The 24561-nt window shown below is 39.0% G+C and overlaps 1 protein-coding gene across 10 annotated transcripts in view; it reads right to left on the bottom strand.

The window, feature by feature from the left end:
* Positions 1 to 24561, bottom strand: part of UMAD1 (UBAP1-MVB12-associated (UMA) domain containing 1) — a 254545-nt gene that overhangs the window by 224090 nt on the left and 5894 nt on the right. For 3 of the 10 annotated variants that reach the window (XM_072764399.1, XM_026003826.2, XM_072764400.1), the window contains exon 2: positions 18792 to 18822. The exons of the other annotated variants lie outside the window; for them this stretch is intronic. The gene's annotated coding sequence lies outside the window, so the exon portion shown is untranslated. The remainder of the gene's footprint in view (positions 1 to 18791; positions 18823 to 24561) is intronic. 10 annotated transcript variants of the gene reach the window in all.

Here is a 24561-nt window from a genome sequence, read left to right as displayed (position 1 = left end):
CCCCTCACCCCCCAAATAAATTTTTTTTTAAGGAAGACTATGACTAGTGGATATTTAGAACAGCCCTAAAGACAGGAACTTGCCAGAGAGAACTGCTCAGACCCCAAAAACTGCTCAGTGCCCACTTCAGTGGTAGCCAAGGAAGTTACTAAAAAAGGAAGAAACTCCAAGAGGCTGGAGCCAATGGGCATGGAGGACAAGGACTGAGGGCCTCTCCCAGGAAAAAGAATTTGGGCATAATTAATAAACATCCTCCAACCCAAGGTGGGGGTCCCCCCAAAACCCTGCTCAGTTCCATTTCAGGATCACTACCACTCCATAACTATTGAATACCTCTAATTCATCCTCTTTCTGAATGAGAGTGGTTTGGGCAGTATGGCTTCCAGTTCCCCCAGAGTAGGAGGGGATGGAGGGGATGGGTCTTTTTAATTCACACCGTCTCCAGACCAAGAGATGGCACACTTGGACCTGATGGAGATACTGGACTTCGAATGTGAATGGGCAGTGTCGGCTACAGCTCTGGGGGAGGGGTGGGTAACTGTGCCTACAATGAGGAGAGCTGGGGATGTGATGACCACAAATGAGAACCATGGAAACATAAGGGTTGTTCACTGGCTCTCTGCCTTATGGAGACAAAGGACTGTAGTTTTGCTTCCTCCTTGGAGGGAGATGTGGCCACATAGCTTGCTTAGTTCACTGTGTCACATGCCATTAGGGTGCTACATCAAGGAGCTTTGTGAACACAGAGAAAGAAAAGCCCTTTGGAAAGAGTTTCCTGCTCTAACATATATAGAAAAGTCTTCTAATAGAAGGACTCAAATTTCCAACTTTCTCATGTCTGGCCACAAAACAGAAATGGAACATGGAGATTATAAAAGTGGTTCTGATAAGTCAGTTTCAAGCCCCCAAAGTCTAAATATGTTTTTATAAAAGCAGACCAAGGGGCATCTGGAGGGTTCAGTCACTTAAACATCTGTCTCTTGGTTTCGGCTCAGGTCATGATCTTAATTAAGCATGTGGCATCATGTCCGGCTCCATGATCAGTACAGAGCCTACTTCAGATTCTTTCTCCCTCTCCCCCTGCCCCTCCCCACTCACATGTTCTCTCTTTGAAATAAATAAAAATCTTCAAAAAAAAATAAAAATAAAAATAAATAAAAGCCAGACCAAACTCAGGTGTGGTACAAGAATCTTTCTTTAATTCAAGTATTTGGTACAGAATTTATAACTTAAGTAATTAAGTAAAGCATTTAAGTTTTTCACGACTTAAAACTTCGAATTTAAACTACATACAGGCTGCATCTGTTTGTTGCTAGCGTGACTGATTGGCAATGCATATTATAATCCCTTCCCTTAGAACACTGTAAACATTAGAAAAGGAAGGATATCATGGATTCCATGAGTCAAGAAACTTCCAGACATGGAAGAAACAGACCAGGAGTAAGAGAAAGGAAGTCAACACAGAATGAAAGAACTCAGAATGGCAGCAAAGAATGGTTTACTATAAATATCCATCTGAAACAACTCTAAAATTATTACAAAAGTACCGGTCACCCTCATGCCCCTCACTCCATCAATCTGACCACCACCTTGACTCTTTCCTCAAGATGCTTTTTTGTGAGAATAAGGTTCCAATTTTACAATACAGGTCCTGGGATTCCCTTGTATGACCAATACTACTGCTGACACTAGTAGTCTAATTCCACCAGATATGTAAGATCAGTCTAACCATACATCTTTAAGAAATCACTCCATGCACGAAAAGATGCTCTAATGTATAACCTAATTATCTTTATCCCATGACATTTTTTCCTATCACTGAAAAACACACACAGCAGTGCAAAAATGTATCCTGGTGAGCTGGCAATACCATTCTAAGATCTCCTATATGAGGACAGTTAACTATGAGGAATAGTTATTCCTGGGGTGAGAGAGCTGTGTGGGGCAGATCACCACCCGAGCAGCCAGACTGAGTTGTCCTACCTATGACTAGAAACAAGGAAGGCAAGGGGAGCAACTAAAACCCCCCTAACATTTACTAAATTCCTTCTGTGTCAGTTGTTATTACCAAATTGCCTTATGTACATACCCTATCTCCTATAATCTCCATCACCTTGTCCAGTACACTTAAGTGCAATGTGTAAGTGAAAGGATCGAAGTAAAATAGATTAAGTATTGGCCTAAGTCTATGTGGCAGCTAAACAGCAGAGCTAGAACTTTAAACCAAGTCCTTCTGCAACTAAACTGAAAGCTTTTCATGAACGAAGCAGCACAGGCAAGGAGTCCTTAACACTTAGACATTTGTGTTAGACTTTAATGTAATATTTCCTAGTATTAGTCACATACATTTGATTAATTCCATTTCTGACTTTATCAATCCCTTCTTCCCAAGTCTTGCTCAGCTCTAGGTTTTGAAGGCGTAACTAATTCCATAACACCTATATTCAAGAACTTCCTTTATTTTGTATTTATATTTTATAAACATCTATTAAGGGCTTAGGCCACATACAGACCAAGCACTGTAGATGCAGCACCCAACTTATATCCAGGAGGAAGAATAACTTCAGCCTCAGCCCACCATATTTCTGAGGCAGTCCTTAGCAAACTTACGAGTAATTTAAGAGCCCCATGTAATTTAAGAGCCCCATCCCCAAAGCGGAGGAAGTCGGTAATAGTCCTGTTGCCTGAAGCCTAATGAATCGTGACCTAAGCACCCAGGCTTCTGATGTGCATCGCCTTGACAGCTGGATTTTGGCTTCGAGTTCCCAAGCATATTCCAATCTCATTTCCTTATTTACAATTTTCAGTATCTTAAAAATTGTCTATAGTAAGTGAATTTTACACTTAAAAAAAAAAAAAGCCAATATTTACTCTTAAAATCCATTACTAGGAGCACCTGCGTGGCTCACTCAGTTAAGCGTCGGCCTTCAGCTCAGGGCATGATCCCAGAGTCCTGGGATCGAGCCCCACATCCGGCTCTCTGCTCAGCAGGGAGTCTGCTTCTCCCTCTCCCTCTGTCTCCCACTCTGCCCACTTGTGCTCTCTCTCTCTGTCAAATAAATAAAATATTTTTAAAAAATCCATTATTAGCCAGCAGCAACACTTTTGCCTGGCTGAGCTGGGGCCCAACTCAGAATGAATGTCTCCTAATTCTCAAACATGGGAATCCTCTAGCTACCTGAACATAGATGAGGGATGAAGAATTCACCTGCCCATCCACAGACTGGGAGGAAATACTTGCAAATCACATATCCATTAAAGAACACGTATCTAGGGGTGCCTGGGTGGCTCAGTTGGTTAAACATCTGCCTTTGTCTCAGGTTATGATCCTGGGGTCCTGGGATCGAGCCCTGCATCAGGTTCCCTGCTCAGCAAGGAGACAGCTACTCCTGTGCCCTCTGCCCCTAACCACTGCTCATGTTCTCCCTCTCTCTCCCTCAAAAATAAATAGACAAAATCTAAAAAAAAAAAAAAAAAGAATGCATATCTAGAAAATATAAAGAACTCTTAAAATTCAATAATGAGAAAAAAACTTAATAAAAACTGGGCAAAAGATAAGAACAGACACTTCAACAAAGAAGATATGTGAATAGCAAACAGTCACATGAAAAGATGTTCAACTTCCTTAGTCAATAAGCAAATGCAAATTAAAATCTCTGTAAGATACCACTAGATACCGATTAAAATATTTCAAATTTAAAAGGTTTGCCATGCCAAGTGTTGGCAAAAATGTGGAACAACTGGAACTTTTGTATACTGCAGTAGGCATGTAATAAAGTACAACCACTATGAGTAAACATTTGGCAGCTTCCTGAAAACATAAACATACATCTACCATATGACCCAGACCTGCTCCTTCTAGGTATTCACCTAAGAGAACGGAAAGCATATGTTCACACTTGTATGCAAATATTATACAGCTTTTTTAATAAGAGCCCCAAACCAGAAACAACCAATGTCCAAAATCAATAAATGGACACACTGTGGCATAACCATAATATTATTTAGCAATAAAACGCAATGAAGTCCTAAGACATACTCCAACACACATGAATCTCAAAAAAAATTAAGCTAAGTGAAAGAAGCCAGACAAAAAAAGAGTTTATACCGTATGATCCCATTTATATGAACTTCTAGGAAATGCAAATTAATATATAGTGACAGAAAGCAAATCAGCAGTTGTTTGAAAAATGGGGAGCAAGGCCGGGGGATGGAAGGAGAGATTACAGAGAAGCACAAGGAAACTTTGGGGCTGATGAACATGTTCATTACAGTGATTGTGGGGGCAGTTTCAGGAGCATGAATCTCATCAAATAATACACTTTCAATATGTGCAATTTATTGTATGTCAATAATAACCCAATAAAATTAATTTAAAAATTCATCATTAGCACAATATCCTAGAAGTCATATAAATGTTTAGTTCACCATGATTCAGAAAACTGTCTTGCATTTCTTAAACCCCTGTGTTACAGATAGTCTTTGTAGAAAAGAAAATGCTTCTTTTCTCTGTGCATTCACACAAAACCGAGAAATAAAAGGACAGTGTCTTCACTTTCAATGATATACAGAGACTGCATATAAACAGGCTAGCCTGATTACTAGAGCAGATCCCATTGCTCTGAAGGGGCAGAGGGTAGGGCAAGTAATAGATTTATTTTTCCCTATTATCCTAAAGCTTACACTTTAAGTATAATACAAAAGGATGAAGGCAACCTGGTTTTCTCAATTTGTCTTCTTTCAATTACAACAGACTACTAGATAATGCAAAAATGCAAAAACACTGCCATTCCTATCTGTGATTCATCAATAGCAGCTACTTGACTGTAATGAGGATAACACACACGTTTCCCCTGCTATCCGAAAGTAGACTGTTTCTATAAAAGCTTTTTATAAGCCAAAACAGCAGAAAGTGAAAAAGCATCACTAATCTGTATGGAAATTTTTTTTTTTACCATTCCCAGGCCTCCAAAATAACTTCTCTTAAGCTTTTCAGGTACCTTAGGACACATCTTGCTAAGGAAGGGATACACAAAATAAATCCAGATAAAGCACAGATGCTCAGGGACACAGCTGAGAGCTATGGGGGCTGGATGCTGAGATGCTCCCAGAAGGAGATGGGTGGGGCCCCTCTCACTGCTGAGCACACACACTGCCTCCGTAATAGCTTGCTGCCAACAAACACCGAGGCCTATTTTTACTTTTTGCCTTTTTTATACAAGTGGAAAATCCTCTCTAGACTTGTTTCAGTCAGCCACAACAGGTATGAAGGTATGTCTTTCATAAGAGCAGAGTAGTATAATATGAACTCTGAAAAAGAAGGGGATACCTGTGTGAATGCACACATACATATGTTTTTTCCCTTCATATTTGCTCCAGAAGGGTTCCAGAAGTATGAGTGAGAATGAGAAGAGCCCTGATGGACTTCACAAATAGGTAGCCTTGAGTTCAAAGTCACCTGCAGGGTAGGGCACAGACGCAAAATAAGGAGAAGGAAGGCCCTTCCTGTAAGAAGGGTCACTATGAACAAACAGCACAGAGCGTTTGGAGGACAGCAAAGGGATTAACCTCAACAGAGGCATGTGGATAAGCTGCAGAAATTAAGGCTGCAGGGGTGCCTGGGGGGGCTCAGTGGTTGAGTGTATCTCAACTCAGATCATGATCCCAGGGTCCTAGAATTGAGCCCTGCATAGGGCTCCCTGGTCAGTGGGGAGTCTGCTTCTCCCTCTCCCTTTGCCCCTGCTCATTCTCTCTCTCTCTCCTTCTCTCTCTCTTTTTCTCTCTCAATGAATAAATAAAATCTTTAAAGAAAATTGAAACTGCAAAAGAAAGGTGGAGACAAATCATTGAGAGGGCTGAAAAATCAAGAATATGTTAGAATACCCACAGTAGCAGATCAGGATCTATTTAATGTTACTGCACCATCTACGAGCTTGAGGAAAGGAGCCGAAGAGGCTGGTGAAGAGCAGAGTCAAGAAGTTAGAAAGTTGTAGCAAAATGGGATTGGATTAAGATGGGAGACATCTGAACCAAAAAGATGTGCAGAAATGTGAGGAGGACCTTGTGACTCCCCAGCTCTACAAAATGCAGATGGAAAGGAATCAATACAAAGCGAGTGAAATCTCAAGCCTGAGGGACTGACGGATATAGTATTATGAAGAAAAGTAGGAAAGAGAAGCTCATTTTAAGAGAAGAAAATATAACGAATTCTGTTTTGAACAAACTAGATGTAGGGAAACGAGACTTGCCCAGGTGTAAACATGTAAACAGTTGGAAAAATAGGACCCAGTGACCCAGAGAACGGGACGTTGTTAGCATGTAAGTGGTAACTGAAATCATGAACATTAGTGATTTTTCAAATGGAAAATGTAAAAGCTCAGGAATTGAAGTCATGATAGATCTCTAAGATCTCAAATTATACTATGAAAATGCATCCCCTTAATTGTCACCAGAGTGGCATGTACACTTGCTTTTCTTCATTATTTTCAAAAATATAATTGACTGTCTTATCAGGATTCAGATGTTAAACTCGACTATATTGTTTCAGGTTTCAAAGCTGCAGAAAACAACTGGCCTCTTCAGCATAACCCGGGGTGGTAAATTCAAATGCCAAGCAGCTAAGTCTGTGTGAAGCCAGCCTCCTGGGAGATAGGGGAGAAGGGGAGAGAGAGGCCCAGTCTCCCACAGGCACTTCGAGAGAGGGAGGGAGGGAGGAAGAGAGATATCCAGGGAGCCACGAGGAGGAGCCCTTCACCAAAACAAGGCTTGTGAGGGCTGGATCCAGGAACCAGCTAAAAAGAGCTTTTGATGGTTTTGAGGTGGGAAAGCCCGGACTCACAGTTTCTCTGACTGCTATGGCCAAGCTAAAAACAATAATAAAAACAGAAACAACCACAAAACACAAACAGGACCAGACTGAAGCTGTAGTTAGCTCATCTCTCCCCCAAGCAGATGATCCCAAAGCATCTAGAAAGCTCAGTGGAACACAGCCTTGAAAGTCTAAAGCTGCCTCATTATGAAGGGCCTGTTTTAATGCCCGTGAGTGGGACTAGCATCCTAGGCCCCCCAACTCCAGCTCCTGCCGGCCCAGTCCTCTTAGAGAACCTTTCAGCTGAAGTGATTTATTTTTCCTCAAACATTTTTTTAATAAATCATTGTAGCTGATATGATTTACTTGTAATTCTTTAATAATCTGTTTTAATATCTATTTATATATTCTTTACAGTATGTTTTTTTACTGTATTTGTTTTATACTATCTTACTCTGTCTATAGTTCTTTTTTTTTTTTTTTTTTTCTGTCTATAGTTCTAATTTATTTGTTTCTTAAAAAAGAACTAGCAGGCTTTCTCTTTATAAAAGTAATTTCTATTTTGTGTGTGAAGGGGCAGAGGGGATGAGCATGTTTATACTTTAGAAAACAAAAATATGGAAAAATATACACCAAACCTAATACCTGTTGTCACCAGGATGCAGGACCAGTTTATACTCACAGTACAGTTCTTTTGTAGTATTTGCATTATGTTAAATGTTAAACCCAGGCCAGGAATGTGCATAATAGCTTAAACCTACCTGACATAAAGAAAAACTGAGAAAGGCTTTGGAATTTAGTGGACATTCTGGCTAGTGTACCCACCTGGGCTATGGTAACTTTCGTCTTTGACTAGGTTATATCACCACTTTGTAGGAGGTAACTTGTAGAAAATGGATAGTCACGTGAGTAATTCCTGTCCACGGAAATGAATCTGGTAAAATGCATTAATTACTGCTCTGTGGGATAGTGACCAGTTTTGCGTCCATTTATAAATTCAAAATTCCTGTCTTTGACTACAAATTTGTGGTGATACTTTGAGTTCTCTTTTGAATCAGTCATAATATCTTGCAAGTTCCCTCCTTGATGAGTTCGGTAGTCTGACAGATTTTACATTACTATGAGAGAGATGATTTTAACCTCTTAAAATTTATCCACTAACTTTGTACTACCAATGATTACCCAAAGGTTTGTCTTTGTTTTGTTTGTTTTGTCATCCCAGATAGGTTTGTTGTTTTTTGTTTTGTTTTTTTGAACGTTTGTGACATTGGTGTCATGGGGGAAAGGTATGGAAATCTGAGGATAAACAAGTAGGGAGCAAGGAAAGGCCTTTAAGCTGATGTCATAAACAAGCTCCTGGAAGTCTGAAAGACAATTAATTGCACATTAACATAAATTTTATTTCCACTTCTCTAATTTTATGCTCAAACCATCACCTCTCCCCCTCAAAAAAACACTCAGGAGACAAAAAAACACAAAAAATTTAATCTTGGATCTATAGCTATTTTTCAAACTGCTAATTCCAACCCTTTAGTAGAAGTAAATTCAATTTAGTGGGTCGTGGCCACATTTTTTTTCACATTTTTAAATGGAATGAAATAGAAGAAAAAAGAAAAAAGAAGATGAAGAGAAAGGGAAAGGAAGCAAAAAGATCATCAGAGACTATCACATTTACCAAATAATGTTTTATGAACTTTTGCTTTTGGTGCTAGGTCACGATATGAAATGTATTTCTTAGTGTGAGTTGCAGGCAAAAAATTTCAAAGCCACTAATTATATTGCAGGGCTCACATAACTCTGAAAAGACCAAACATTATGTACCCCCTTGCATTTTTAAAGGCAACATCTAAAAATTTCCACTGAAAATTATAATGGATGTAGTTTCTAGCACACTATGATTATTCAAATGTTGAAATAAAACTCATAACATTCTTTTACACTTATCCAATGGAATATGAACACCAGAGCATTTTAATACACACCATCAACCATTTAAAAAAACACATGAACAAGTTATTTTTTAACAGTAGGAAATATTACATTGTTCTTTTTTCTCCTTGAACTAGTATTTCCATTCCACTTCAGCTGGTCTGGAGCAGCTCAGAGATGTACTCAGAGCACAGCAGTGCAGCTTTTACAACATAACCGGATGAATACAAAGTAGTGGTGGCAATCTCATTTTGAAGAGAGCTGTCCTTTAATGTAACACTTTTAACCTTTTCACTTGTCACCTAACTGGAAAGTGACATCACGTGCATATATAACAGCCATTAAAAACTGAAGGGAAATGATTTAATAAAACTCACTTCCCTAACATGACTAATATAGTTGCTTTTAGCAAATTGATAAGTTTTACAGGTATGATTTTTGGCCTAAACAGAATATCTAAAATACTTAGAAAGTCGGAAGATCTTGAGCTACAAATTGATAATTATATAGCACCAGGTAAAACAGGATTCTGGAAGAGCGCAAAGAACTTCACAGTGAAGATTTCACACAGAGGCCAAGTTGGGATTTTTTTTCTTCATTTTGTAGGGTTTCTTTTCTTGATCTGGGTTGGGGAGTGTTTCTAGTTTATCTCCACAACTTAGTGACTTTTAACAGTTGGCTTTACTTGCCATGGAGAGCAGCACAGAGGCTTCCTCTGAAAATCTCAACTGCCAGCTACTCATTAGCTCAACTAGGAGCTGTTTGCAATCATTAGCTGTTGCTATAATAATAAAACCCTGCTATCCTGGAAGCATTACATAATCTGAAATTACTAATTTTCTGGAATTTTCTTTAGCAGAATTACTTTTCAAGCATATGACAGTCATCTTGAAAAGTCACAAGTTGGCCCAAAAAGGTTTTAGAACAGAACTTTCTTTCTCATATCTTTTTTATTTACATCATTGCATACAGACAGTCTAAGGGTAAAACTGACCTCATGCAATTTTACTCTCCTCCATTACTCTGTAAATAAACATGACCCCCAAAGTCTCTGTTAGAATCATAAGGGAGGTTTTGTGTAGTTTTATTGCTGTTGTTGTTGGATTTGGGGATTTTTGTTGTTTTTTTTTTCCCTTTTAATTAGCTACCCTATTATTTTCAGACTCAAGACTGGTATCCTGGCAGTGATAAGTACTGGCTGCTTTTCCCCCTCCCCTGTCCTTATTCATGAAAAAATAAATAAAAATAAATAAAACCAGCATAATAATGTCTCCCCTGATTCTAATTTAGGAAGGGAAAATCTTAGAGGAGTGAAGACAGCAGAGGAGTAGGGAGACCCTAGGCTTGCCTCCTCCCTGGAACACAGCTAGATAAAAAACATCAAGTCATCCTGAATACCCAAGCAACTGATCAGAGGGCTGAGAAAGAGTAAAAAATGCACAACTAGAGCTGAAAAACAAACAAAAAAACCAAACCACCACATCATGAAAGGTAGGAATTGCAGAGAATTGATTTGGGGAAGAGAAGAGATGTGGGTGCTGCGATAGAGAAAGAATCCTAATTGCAGAGAGGAGTGAGAGAGAAAGAGTGGAAGTGGGCACACGGAGAATTGCAAAAGAAAAACTATTCCCCAAAATCACTGACGGGGCAAAGGAAAGAAGAGGCGTAGACTATCGCAAGTTTTTATAAAAACAGTGGAGTGCAGAGTGTGAAGTTTCAGAGGCCACAAAGTGTGAAGTTTCAGAGGTCTGCGACATCACCAGGGTCATGCCTGGGTCTTAGCAATGCTCCGGTGGGTAAGAAGAACAGAGACCTAGGAGTGTGCAGGGAGGTCTGAGGATCCTCTGGGTTCACGTGGAGAGGCAGTTCCCCTGTTAGAGTACATTTAGGAGAGGGGGTGCTGTGACCTCTCTAGGGGCAAGGTACCTAGAGGACACCACTGAGCTGCCCCATTGGCTAGCATCAGAACACAGGCACCGGCTGAAGGCAGTGAGTCTTGGTATCCTTTTTGTTATATTTTTTGCCATAAACTCCAAGCCACTGTGTGGTTGCACACCCGATTTCTGGGACAAACCTGTGGGCAGCTACGGTGCAGCCAGACCCTCCCCCAGGAGGGGCGGATCAGCGTGGGTCCTGCCCACCGGGATCTCTAAAATTTGGAGTTTGGGAACCCAGTCCATGCCTGAGGTGAAACATGGGAGTGCAGTGCCAGTTGGCAGGCAGAGACAGACACGGTGGACACAGAAATGACACAGGAGACACAGGAGAGGTGGCTGTGTGCTCTCCTGGGAGGGCTTCCTGAAGGGTGGCAGGTGCCAGCTCCCCATCCTAGGAGGAGAGAACAGGGCAACGCCACTTCCACCTCGCCCACCAGTGCTGAAAAACTTCAGGAAGCAAAAGGGCACCACCTAGTGGAGGCTGAAGCCGCTCACACCAGGCCCCGCCCACTTGTGTGCTGTGCGCCCATCTCCAAAAGGGCAAGATCACCTGAGAACCAGAGCAACAGGTCCAGCATCAACACCACAGGCACCAAGTCTACAGATCAGAGTGCTGCAAAGCTTCAGCTCTAGGGGAAACAGGATCTACCTTCCTTTGTATTTTTTTTTATTATTTTTAATTTTAAAAATTTTTTTGAATTTTCTTTTTATTGTATGTATTTTTTACTTAATTTACTTGTATTTTTCATTTTCTAAATTTATTTTTTAAAATATTTTTTTGGATCCAGCTGCTTTTAACAAGCTGATCAAAACACACATAGGATCTAGCTTCCTCTTTTTTTTTTCTTGGACATAATGACAAGATGGAAGAATTCAACCCAAAAGAAAGAACAGGAAAAAGTCACAGTGAGGAACTTAATCAATACAAATATAAGATGTCTAAACTAGAATTTATTTATTTATTTACTTATAAAAGATTTTATTTATTTATTCATGAGAGACACAGAGAGAGAGGCAGAGGGAGAAGCAGGCTCCATGCAGCGAGCCTGATGTGGAACTCAATCCCAGAACTCCAAGATCATGCCCTTGGCCAAAGACAGGCGCTAAACTGCTGAGCCACCCAGGGATCCTCTAAACCAGAACTTAAAACAAGTATAAGGACACTAGGTGGGCTTGAAAAAAAACACAGAAGACACTAGAGAATCCCTTACTTTAGAAATAAAAGAACTAAAATCTAGTCAGGCCAAAATTAAAAATGCTATAACCCAGATATAAACGTGAAGAGATGCCATGACAATGAAGATGGATGAATCAGAGGAGAGAATTAGTGATACAGAAGATAAAATTATGGAAAATAATGAAGCTGAAAAGGGAAAGAAAAGTGTTGGATCATGAATGTAGACTTACGGAACTCAGTAACTCCTTAAAACATAATAACATTCATATCGTAGAAGTTCCAGAAGATGAGAAAAAGGGGCAGAAGGTTTATCTGAGCAATTTATAGCTGAAAACTTCCCTAATCTGGGGAAGGAAACAAGACACTGAAATCTAGTAAGCAAAGACAACTCCCATTAAATTCAACAAAAGCCAACAATCACCAAGAAGAATCATAGTCAAATTCACAAAATATACTGAAAAGGAAAGAATCCTAAAATCAGGAGGGAAAAAAAAGTCCTTAATGTACAAGGTAAGATAGATACGTTCACAGCAGATCTGTCCACAGAAACTTGACAGACCAGAAGACAGTGGCAGCACATATATTTAATGTGCTGAATGGGAAAAATATCCAGCCAAGAATACTTTATCTACCAAGGCTGTCATTCACAATAGGAGGAGAGATAAAGAGAGATAAAGGCATTTGTAACCACTAAACCATCCCTGCAAGAAATATTAAATGAGACTATGAGTGGAGAAAAGACGACCAAAAGCAACAAAGACTAGAGAGGAACAGACAACACTAGCAGAAAAACAAACTTTACAAGTAATATAACAGTACTAAATTCATATCTTTCAATAATCACTCTGAATGTAAATGAACTAAATGCTCTAATCAAAAGACAGAGGGTATCAGAATGGATTAAAAAAAACAAGATCCAGGGCAGCCCGGGTGACTCAGTGGTTTAGCGCTGCCTTCAGCCCAGGGCATAATCCTGGAGACGCGGGATCGAGTCCCACACTGGGTTCCCTGCATGGAGCCCGCTTCTCCCTCTGCCTGTGTCTCTGCCTCTCTCTCTCTGTGTCTCTTATGAGTAAATAAATAAAATCTTAAAAAAAAAATCCATCTATATGCTGCCTACAAGAGATTCATTTAGACCTAAACACACCTTCAGATTGAAAGTGAGATGGAGAATCATTTATCATGATAACAGACATCAAAAGAAAGCCAGAGTAGCCATACTTATCAAACTAGATTTTCTTTATTTTAATTATTTGTGTGTGTGAGAGAGAGAGAAAAGAAGAGATGGGGGAGGGGCAAATGAGAGGGAAAAAATCTTAAGCAGACTCTGTGTTGAGTGTAGAGCCTGATGTAAGGCTGGATCTCATGATCCTGAGATTATAACCTGAGATGAAATCAAGTGTCCAGTGTTTAACCAACTGAGCTACTCAGAACCCCCCAGACAGACTAATTTCAAACCAAAGACTGTAACAAGAGATGAAGAAGGCCACTATTATTAAGAAGATCTAACAACTGTAATTATCCATGCCGCCATCTTGGAAGCACCCAAATGTATGAAACAATTAATAAAAAACATAAAGAAACTCATTTATAATAATATAATAATAGTAGGAGACTTTAACAGTTAAAACCATGGACAGATCATCTAAGCAGAAAATCAACAAGGAAACAATAGCTCTGAATGACACACTGGGGCAGATGGACTTAACAGATATATTCAGAACATTTCATCCTAAAGCAGCAGAATACACATTCTCCAAATACACATTCTCTTGAGTGCACATGGAACATTCTCCAAAACAGAATACATACTGGGTCACAAATCAGCCCTCAAGAAGTACAGAAAGACTGAGATCATACCAGCCATATTTTCAGACCACAATGCTATGAAACTTGAAGTCAACCACAAGAAAAAATTTGTAAACACCACAAACACATGGAAGTTACAGAACATCCTACTAAAGAATGAATGGGTTAACCAGAAAATTAAAGAAGAAATTAAAAAGTACATGGAAGTAAATAAAAATGAAAACCTGAGAGTCAAAAACCTTTGGGATACAGCAAAAATAGTCCTAAGATGGAAGAATATTGCAATACAGGCCTACCTCAAGAAGCAAGAAAAGTCTCAAATACACAACCTAATCCTACACCTAATTGAGGTAGAAAAGAAACAGCAAATGAAGTCTGAAGTCAGCAGAAGAAGGGAAATAAGATTAGAGCAGAAATAAACAATATAGAAACAACAATAACAAAAAACCCAGTAGAACAGATCAAGGAACCTAAAAGCAGATTCTTTGAAAGAATCAATAATCTTGATAAACCTCTAGCTAGACTTGTCAAAAAGAAAAGAGAAAGGACCCAAATAAATAAAATCACAAATGAAAGACAGCGGTCACAACCCACACCACAGAAATACAAACATGTATAAGAGAATATTGTGAAAAATTATATGCCAACAAACTGGGCAACCTGGAAGAAATGGACGAATTCTAGAGACATACAAGCTACCAAAGCTGAAACAGGAAGAAATAGAAAAACTATTCAGACCCATAACTAGCAAAGAAATTGAATCAATAATCAAAAATCTCCCAATAAACAAAAGTCTAGGGCCAGATGGCTTCCCAGGGGTTCTACCAAACATTTGAAGAAAAGTGAAAAGGCGCCTGGGTGGCCTCTGTCAGCAACGCATCTGCCTTCAGCTCAGGTAACGATCCCAGAGTCCTGGGATTGAGCCTTGTGTTGGGCTCCCTGGTCAGCAGGGAGTCTGCTTCTCCCTCTCCTCCCCTGCTCGTGCTCTCTCTCTCTCTCTCTCGCTATCTCTCTTAAATAAATAAATAAAATCTTTTTTAAAAAAATAAAGAAGAGTTAATACCTATTCTCAAATTGAGAAGAAAAAATAAATTTCAAAAAAATAGAAATGGAAGGAAAATCTCCAAACTCCTTCTACAAGGCCAGCATTAGCTTGACTCCAAAACCAAAGACCCACTAAAAAAGGAGAATTACAGGCCAATATCTTTGATGAACATAGATGTAAAAATTCTCAAAAAAATACTAGCAAATCAAGTCCAACAGTACATTAAAAGAACTATTCACCACGATCAAATGGGATGTGTTCCTGGGCTGAAAGGGTGGTTCAATATTCACAAATCCATCAGTGTGATACACCACATTAATAAAAGAAAAGAATCCTATGATCTTCTCAATAGATGCGGAAAAAGCATCTGACAAAACATAGTATCCACTCTTGATAAAAACCCTCAACAAAGTAGGGAAAGAGTAACTAGCTCAACAACATAAAGGCCATATACAAAAGACCCAAAGCTAGTATCATCCTCAATGGGGAAAAAATGGAGAGCTTTTCCTCTACAGTTGGGAACAAGACAGGGATGTCTACTTTCACCATTACTATTTAACATAGTACCGAACATCTTAGCCTCGGCAATCACACAACAAAAAGAAATAAAAGGCATTCAAGCTGGCAAGGAAGAAGTCAAACTTTCACTATTTGCAGACAATATGATACTCTATGTTGAAACCCAAGAGACTCCATCACATAATTGCTAGAACTGATACACGGCAAACTCACAGGACATATAAATCAATGTACCAAAATCTGTTTCATTTCTATATACCAATAATAAAGAAAAAGAAAAGAAAATCAAGGTACTGATCTCATTTGCAACTGCACCAAGAACCATAAGATACCTTGGAAATAAACCTAACCCAACAGGTAAAAGATCTCTATGCTGAAAACTATAGAACACTTATGAAAGAAATTGAAGAGGATACAAAGAAATAGGAAAACATTCCATAATTATGGATTAGAAGAAAAAACAGGGATCCCTGGGTGGCGCAGCAGTTTGGCGCCTGCCTTTGGCCCAGGGCGCGATCCTGGAGACCCGGGATCGAGTCCCACATGGGGCTCCCTGCATGGAGCCTGCTTCTCCCTCTGCCTGTGTCTCTGCCTCTCTCTCTCTCTCTCTCTCTCTCTCTCTCTCTGTGACTATCATAAGTAAATAAAAATTAAAAAAAAAAGATTAGAAGAAAAAACATTGTTAAAATGTCTATACTACCCCCAAGCAATCTACACATTTAATGCAATTCCCATCAAAATACCACCAGCATTTTTCACAGAGCTAAAACAAATCCTAACACTTGTACAGAACCATAAAAGACCCTGAAGAGTCAAAGCAACACTGAAAAAGAAAAACAAAGCCGGAGGCATCACAATTCTGGTCTTTAATCCACATTACAAAGCTGTAATCATCAAGACATTATGGTACTGGCACAAAAATAGACACAGAGATCAATGCAACAGAAGAGAAAAATGCTGAAATGGACCCACAACTAACTATAAGGTCAACTAGTCTTCAGCAATGCAGGAAATAATATTCAATGGAAAAAAAAGTCTCTTCAAAAAATGGTGTTGGCAAAACTGAATAGCAACACACAGAAGAATGAAACTGGGCCACTTTCTTACAGCATACACCAAAATAAATTCAAAATGGATGAAAGCCCAAAATGTGAGACAAGAAACCATCAAAAATCCTAGAGGTGAACACAAGTAGAAACCTCTTTGACCTTGGCCATAGTAACTTCTTATTAGACATGTCACCAGAGGGAGTAGAAACAAAAGCAAAAATGAACTATTGGGACTTCATCAAGATAAAAACCTTTTGCACAGTGAAGGAAACAATCAAAACTAAAAGGCAGTCTATGGAATGGGAGAAGATATCTACAAACGACATATCTGATAAAGGGTTAGTATCCAAAATCTACAAAGAACTTAACAAACTCAACACCCAAAGAACAAATAATCCAGTTCATAGGCAGAAGACATGGGTAAACATCCAGATGGTTAAAAGACACATGAAAAGATGCTCAATATCATTCGTCATCAGGGAAATACAAATCAAAACCACAATGAGATACCATCTCATACCTGTCACAATGGCTAAAACTAACAACACAGGAAACAAAAGGTATTAGCCAGGACATGGGGAAAGGTGAACTCTCTTGCACTGTTGGTAGGAATGCGAACTGTAGCCATTCTGGAAAAAGTATGGAGGTTCCTCAAAAAGTTAAAAATAGAACAACCCAAGTATTCAGCAATTACAGTACTAGGTATTTACCCAAGAATACAAAAATACAGATTCAAAGGGGTACATGCACCCTGATGTTCACAGCAGTAACTATGGAAAAAGCCCAAACATCCACTGACTGATGAATGGATAAAGATGTGAGATAGATAGATAGATAGATAGATAGATAGATAGATAGATAGATAGAGTGGAATATTACCCAGCCATCAAAAAGAATGAAATCTTGCATTTGCAATGATGTGGATAGAGCTAGAAGGTATAATGCTAAGTGAAATAAATCAGAGAAAAACAAATACCATGTGATTTTACTCATATGTGCAATTTAAGAAACAAAACAGATGAACATATGGGAGGAGGGGAAAAAAGGAGAAAGGGAAACAAATCATAACAGACTCTTAAGATAGAGAATAAACTGAGGGTTAATGGAGGGAGATGGGTAGGAGATGGTCTAGATGGGTGATGGATATCATCATGGGTAGGTAATGCTCATCCTAACAAGGACGGCACTTGTTATGATGAGTACTGGGTGTTGTATGTAAGTGATGAACCACTGAATTCTACTCAAGAAACCAATACTTCATTGTATGTTAACTAACTAGAACTTAAAATTGGCAGCCGGTGGCGAGGGGCAGGAAGGAAGGTAAAATCTCCCATTACATTAAACCAGGGTTTCTCAAGCTCTTCACTCTTAGTATTTGGCCAGATAATTCTTCACTATAACCTGCTCCTCTACAGATGGGTGTGATTACCTAATATGTGATGTACTCCAGTCAGCAGACATCTTAATTTCAAGAGGTTTTATTTTTTTAATTCCCTCTTTAATGTGGTGATATGTGAAAACTATAGATTTATTTTTTTTCTAAAGAAAGATGCTAAGTAGTATGGGGAGATACAGAAATTTAGAAGACAAAGGTGCTGCCTTTCAAGAGCTTAAACAAATTTCACTTAGAATTTCTATCATTTGGATCTTATTCACTGACCAAAAGCTTAATTTTGAGTCAAGTTTTAGTGTTACCCTGACTCTTCTAATGTAATGATACAATAATAAATTTTTATGTTTGAGAAGAGCTACCACATAATTCTGTATAACTGCCACCAAAAAAAAAAAGCCATTCAAGAATTTTTTTAATGATTTTTTTAAATTAAACTGTACCCCCGACATTGGACTCGAATTCACAACCCCAAGATCAAGAGTCACATGCTCTACCAACTGAGCCAGCCAGGTGTCCCAAAACTAGTTAAGTTTTGCTTTAAATAACACAGATTCCTAGGAACACAATACGAATTTCTAACCACTGTACTCAACATTGCTACTCTGAAATGAAAAACATTCTGAAAAAGACTTCAGACAACTCTATCAAAAAGCATCTCTTGGGGGGGATCCCTGGGTGGCGCAGCGGTTTGGCGCCTGCCTTTGGCCCAGGGCGCGATCCTGGAGACCCAAGATCGAGTCCCACGTCGGGCTCCCGGTGCATGGAGCCTGCTTCTCCCTCTGCCTGTGTCTCTGCCTCTCTCTCTCTCTCTCTGACTATCATAATAAAAATATTAAAAAAATTTTAAAAAAAAGCATCTCTTGGGATACCTGGGTGACTCAGTGGTTGAGCTTTTGCCTTTGGCCCAGGGTATGATCCTGGGATCTAGTCCCATATCAAGCTTCCTGCATGGAGCCTGCTTCTCCCTGCCTGTGTCTCTGCCTCTCTCTCTCTGTTTCTCTCATGAATAAATAAATAAAATCTTTTCTTTTAAAGCATCTTTTCACAAAAAAATAGCCTGGGGCATATTTAAATAATGTTCTATGGGAGAATTCTGTCTTAAGGGAGAATGGTGTAAAGTCATACCTCTTTACAACTCTCTACAGCACAGGGAAACCTAGAATGAATAAAAAAATAGATTAAAATAATAATAAAACTTTCAGGGCAGGTTTTCAAATTGCTCTATCTGCTCACTTAAATATATTTAACACACAACAGGAGCCAACACATTCAACTTCCAAAAGGACTCACTCACAAAATTGCCTATAAAAGTCTGTCATTTTCTTTTCTTTTCTTCTCTTTAACTTACAAACAGTAGATTTATATTTCATAATTCTGGAGGCTGGGAAGTTCATGATCAAGGTACCAGCAGATTCACTGTCTGGCAAGAACTTGCTGCCTGATGCATACAGGGCGGTCCTCTCCCTGTCCCCTCACAAAAAAGAAGGGGTCCTTTGACTTTCAAAACAACCTAAATGTATCATCACAAGTCTTTACTTCATCTCTAAATAAAAGCAAACTGTTATGGGGTGCCTGGCTGGCTCCATCCATAGAGCATATGACTCTCAATCTTAGCATCATGAGTTCAAGCCACATGATGGACCTGGAGCCTACTTAAAAAACTAAATAAATAAATAAATAAATTGCTAAAATTCAGTTGCTTCTTCAACTGCTCACTTTTTAATTCATTCAACCAAGATGTTCTGAAGGCCAAATACCAGCCAGGCATTGTGCTAAACCCTAGAGGAAAAAAAAAGACAAGGCACTTTCTCCAAAAGAAGTACCCAGTCTAGTTGCTGCATCTTGACCTGCTTCTCTATCACCTCTCCCATGCCAGTGGGTACAAAGCATGGGTGCTGAGTCCTGTGTAAAACTGGCACTAGCACTGTTAAGTGCCTAACAAGTTGCTAATAGTCTAGTCATAAAGTACTGCTATCTGTCTTAACACTTGCTTCAGACTTCTGAGAAAACAAGAAAGCTGGCTGTTTTACCTCCTTCCTGTTTTCATCAAAATGCACAAAAAGAAACATAAGATAAAAACTGGCAATAGCTCTGTCAACCATATGTCAAAGTCTGACTCAAATTTCCATGAATCACACAAAGGGGACTGACCAAGAAGTCCAACTGACCCAGAATTCATTACTATGCTTCCTGACACATTTTATATCTTTTGAAATCCTATCTAATGAATGCACATTCTAAACCAGCTTATATTTGTTTTTGATTGTGTGAAAGGATGAAGAGTATTTGTGGTAATGTCTTAAATATAAATATGCCTTTTTTTAATGTATGCCCAAGCCAACAAAAGACTAAAGAAATCCTATACAAGCCAGAAAGGATATAAACCTACAAATCCACAGGAGTATATGCAAGTCCTAAAGCTACTATTTACCCAGTGGCCACTGCTGATTTCTGATGGCAAAAGTCTGGGTTTTAATGACCCATGCTCCACAGGGACAAGGACAACCTCTGGGGCCCAAACACCTAGGGAAGTAGGAAACACAAATCTGTGAAGAAACAAACTCTCAAACTAAATCTCAAGGAATTCACCAAAAACTTCCAAGAAACATGAGCTCATAATCAAAAATTACAATACAAATGAAGAAACAAGTCACAGCAAGGAAAAGTCAACAGAATCCAAAACCCTACAGAATGAGACCCATAAAGACCCTGGGTAGCAAAACTAAATTATAAACAGATTCATCATATATTCTGTAATATTTGAATAAAAGGAAACCTGAAACAATGACAAAATAATATCAATAAGAACTACTAAGATTTGTAAAAAGAACCAAACAGGAAAGAAAAGAAAGAAAGAAATTAGGGCATTTAGATAGAGCAAATGACTCACAACTGCATAAGGAATTAGTAAACTGGAAGATATGAAAGATATTATCCAGAATTCAACACAAAGAATCAAAACCAATGAATCCTAAAACAGAGGTCAACAGCACATGAGAATATACTTCTTACTTCTGAGTTCCAGAAGGATCTAGATTATAGGAGAGAGGCAGTATTCAAAGCAATAATGGTTAAAAACATCCCAGTACTGATAAAGACAAAAATTATCAGATTCCTGAAGCACAATATATCAGCCAGCAAACTAAATGAGAGAAACCCATATCAGGATACATTACACAGTAAAATTGCAGAACACCAAAGACAAACTAAGGATCACACCAAAGACAAACTGAGGATCAAGCAGATAAAGAGATGTGACAGCTTACAACATAGTCACAGTTCTAAGGAAAAGTATTATAAGGGTAAAACAATACAAAAGTAGTTTTGAAAGAAAGTAACTGTTTGCTTAGAACTCTATTCCACAGAAAGAAGAGGCAAACTTATCTTTTGAGAACAATGATAAAATAAACATATTCAGAAAAACGGGACCAATAAAGTTTATAACCAAAGATTCAAAAAGAAGAGAAATAATACCAGAAAAAAGGGTGAAACGTAAAACTAAGTTATAAGTGATAAATATGTGAATAATTCCAAGTAACAGCAACTGCATAAAGCAATAATGATGCCAAGTTTGTGGAGTTATAAGAAATCAAGACAGAACTAAAACTCTAGACAGCAGCATAAAAATAGGAAGGGGTGAGACACCTGGATGGCTCAGCAGTTGAGCGTCTGCCTTCAGCTCAGGGAGTGATCCCAGGGTCCAGGATCGAGTCTTACATTGGGCTCTTTGTGGGGAGCCTGCTTCTCCCTCTGCCTGTGTCTCTACCTCTCTGTCTCTTGTGAATAAATAAATAAATCTTTTTTAAAAAATAGGAAGGGGTGCTTGGGTGGCTCAGTGGGTTGAAGCATCTGACTCTTGATTTTGCCTCAGGTCATGATCTTGCTTGGGGTCATGAGGTCAAGCCCCAAGTGGAGCTCCACACTCAGCACAGAGACTGCTTGAGTTTTTCTCTCCCTCTCTCTCTGCTCCTCTCCCTGCTCTCATTCTCTCCCTTAAAATAAATACAGAAATATTTTTTTAAAATAGGGAAAAAGGTAAATGGAGATATAGGTTCTTTGCTTGACACAGAGTAAAGTAACTTAAGACTTTAATAGACATATTAAAAGATGACCATAAAAATTGTAAAAGCAATACACATTTGAACTAATACAAAGGAATAAAATGGAATTAAGGAAAAAAATTAAAAAGGCAAGTTAACTTGCCTTTTAAAAGAAAGCAAAGGACAAGAAAAAACAGACAACAGGAAAAGCAGAACACACAAGATGCACAAAATGGTTATAGAAACAAATCCAAAAATATCAGTAGCCACAATCAATGTAAATAGACAAAAGAAAAACTAAACCTCCAGCTATATGCACTGTTTACAAGGGACACATCTAAAATAGGAGGACATAGAAAAGTTGAAAGTTATCAGGTCAACACACACCCAAATACAAGTACCCTATACAATATGAATATTTTACACGAGAAAATATAACAGAAAAGTGGCAATGCACTCGTGATCTGCCAAACACCAGTGTTGCCACAGAAAGGAATCCAGCCCCACACCTTTGGGCACTTCTGTCACAATGGACACCTCCTAGTGAAGGCAGTGCCTTGTTAAGGGAAGGGAACCACTGGGCCGCACAGGCTGCTATCAGCCTATTCTTCCCTAAAGCTGAGACCTGCCAAGTCAGCTTTCTGATAGGCCACAGGAGAGAGAAAGAAATGAGCATCCACACCCTGTCTCCCCCTGGTGAAGCACAGGATGGAAAAAAAGATACAAATTCTAACCAAAAGCTGTGTCTATAGAAGTAGCTGACAAAATTAAAGTCAAGCTGAAAAGCATGCTTTGAGATAGTCGTTACTTCATCTCATCATTTTACTTCAAAATCCCTACCTTGTATGTGTTGAATAATAAATCTTCAAAAATAGATTATACAAATCGTCAGAATAAGGCAAGAGAAACAAAAGCAAAATGAATTATTGGGACTTCATAAAGATAAGAAGCTTCTGCACAGCAAAAGAAACAGTCAACAAAACTAAAAGACAACCTACAGAATGGGAGAAGATATTTGCAAATGACGTATCAGATAAGGGACTAGTATCCAAGATCTATAAAAAACTTATGAAACTCAACAGCAAAGAAACAAACAATCCAATCATGAAATGGGCAAAAGACATGAACAGAAATTTCACAGAGGAAGACATAGACATGGTCAACAAGCACATGAGAAAATGCTCCACATCACTGGCCATCAGGGAAATACAAATCAAAACCACAATGAGATACCACCTCACACCAGTGAGAATGGGGAAAATTAACAAGGCAGGAAACAACAAATGTTGGAGAGGATGTGGGAAAGGGGAGAAAGAGGGTGTGCACTGTTGGTGGGAATGTAAACTGGTGCAGCCACTCTGGAAAACTGTGTGGAGGTTCAGCAAAGAGTTGAAAATAGATCTGCCCTATGACCCAGCAATTGCACTGCTGGGGATTTACCCCAAAGATACAGATGCAGGGAAACGCCAGGACACCTGCACCCTGATGTTTCTAGCAGCAATGTCCACAATAGCCAAACTGTGGAAGGAGCCTCGGTGTCCATCGAAAGATGAATGGATAAAGAAGCTGTGGTCTATGTATATAATGGAATATTACTCAGCCATTAGAAATACAAATACCCACTATTTGCATCGACATGGAGGGACCTGGAGGGTATTATGCTGAGTGAAATAAGTCAATTGGAAAAGGACAAACATTATATGGTCTCATTCACTTGGGGAATATAAAAATTAGTGAAAGGGAATAAAAGGAAAGGGGAGAAAATGAGTGAAAATATCAGTGAGGGTGACAGAACATGAGAGACACCTAACTCTGGGAAATGAACAAGGGGTAGTGGAAGGGCAAGTAGGCAGGGGGTTGGGGTGACCGGGTGATGGGCACTGAGGGGGGCACTTGGCAGGATGAGCACTGGGTGTTATGTTTCATGTTGGCAAATTGAACTCCAATAAAATTTTTTTTTAATCATCAGAATCAAGGAGAAACTGCCACTGCTACTATCTGTAAGATACTTTTATTTATTTTTTAAATATTTTATTTATTTATTCATGATAGACAGAGAGACAGAGAGAGGCAGAGACACAGGCAGAGGGAGAAGCAGGCTCCGTGCAGGGAGCCCGACGGGGGACTCGATCCCGGGATCGCACCCTGAGCCAAAGGCAGGCGCCAAACCACTGAGCCACCTAGGGATCCCCTGTAAAATACTTTTAATACAATTATCTCAATTTTTGAAACATTAGCTAGACAAAAGGTAGATGAAATAGTTGAATACTGCAATTAACTGGGCAGCCCCAGTGGCGCAGTGGTTTAGCACTGCCTGCAGCCCGGGGTGTGATCCTGGAGATCCAGGATCGAGTCCCACGTCGGGCTCCCTGCATGGAGCCTGCTTCTCCCTCTGCCTGTGTCTCTGCCTCTGTGTGTGTGTGTGTGTGTCTCTATAAATAAATTAAATTAAAAAAAAAAAAAAGAATACTGCAATTAACAAGCTTGATCCAACAACTGGAAAATACCATTTTTTAAGCATATGTGAAACATTTACAAAACGTGCTTGATAAGCCTTAAAGCAAATCTCATATACGTTTAAAGCACTAGTATCAGAACACTTCATTTGATTATAATGCAATTATGTTAAAAATTAACAACACAATAAAATTTAATAAATAAAACCTCTACATTTGGAAATAAAAACCTATGAGTCAAAAAAAAGAAATATGTTGGAAACTCAAAAATATTTAGAACTTGATAGAACGAAAACTTGTGGGATATGCCTAAAGCAATAGGTAGAGACCCAGAATGTTTTATTTTTTATTTTTTTTAAGATGTTATTTATTTATTCATGAGACACACACACACACACA

Source organism: Vulpes vulpes, chromosome 7 (genome assembly GCF_048418805.1).
Source record: "Vulpes vulpes isolate BD-2025 chromosome 7, VulVul3, whole genome shotgun sequence".
Lineage (NCBI taxonomy): Eukaryota > Metazoa > Chordata > Mammalia > Carnivora > Canidae > Vulpes > Vulpes vulpes.
The sequence above is the reverse complement of the archived record's forward strand: the minus strand, read 5'-3'. Positions and strand labels throughout refer to the sequence as shown.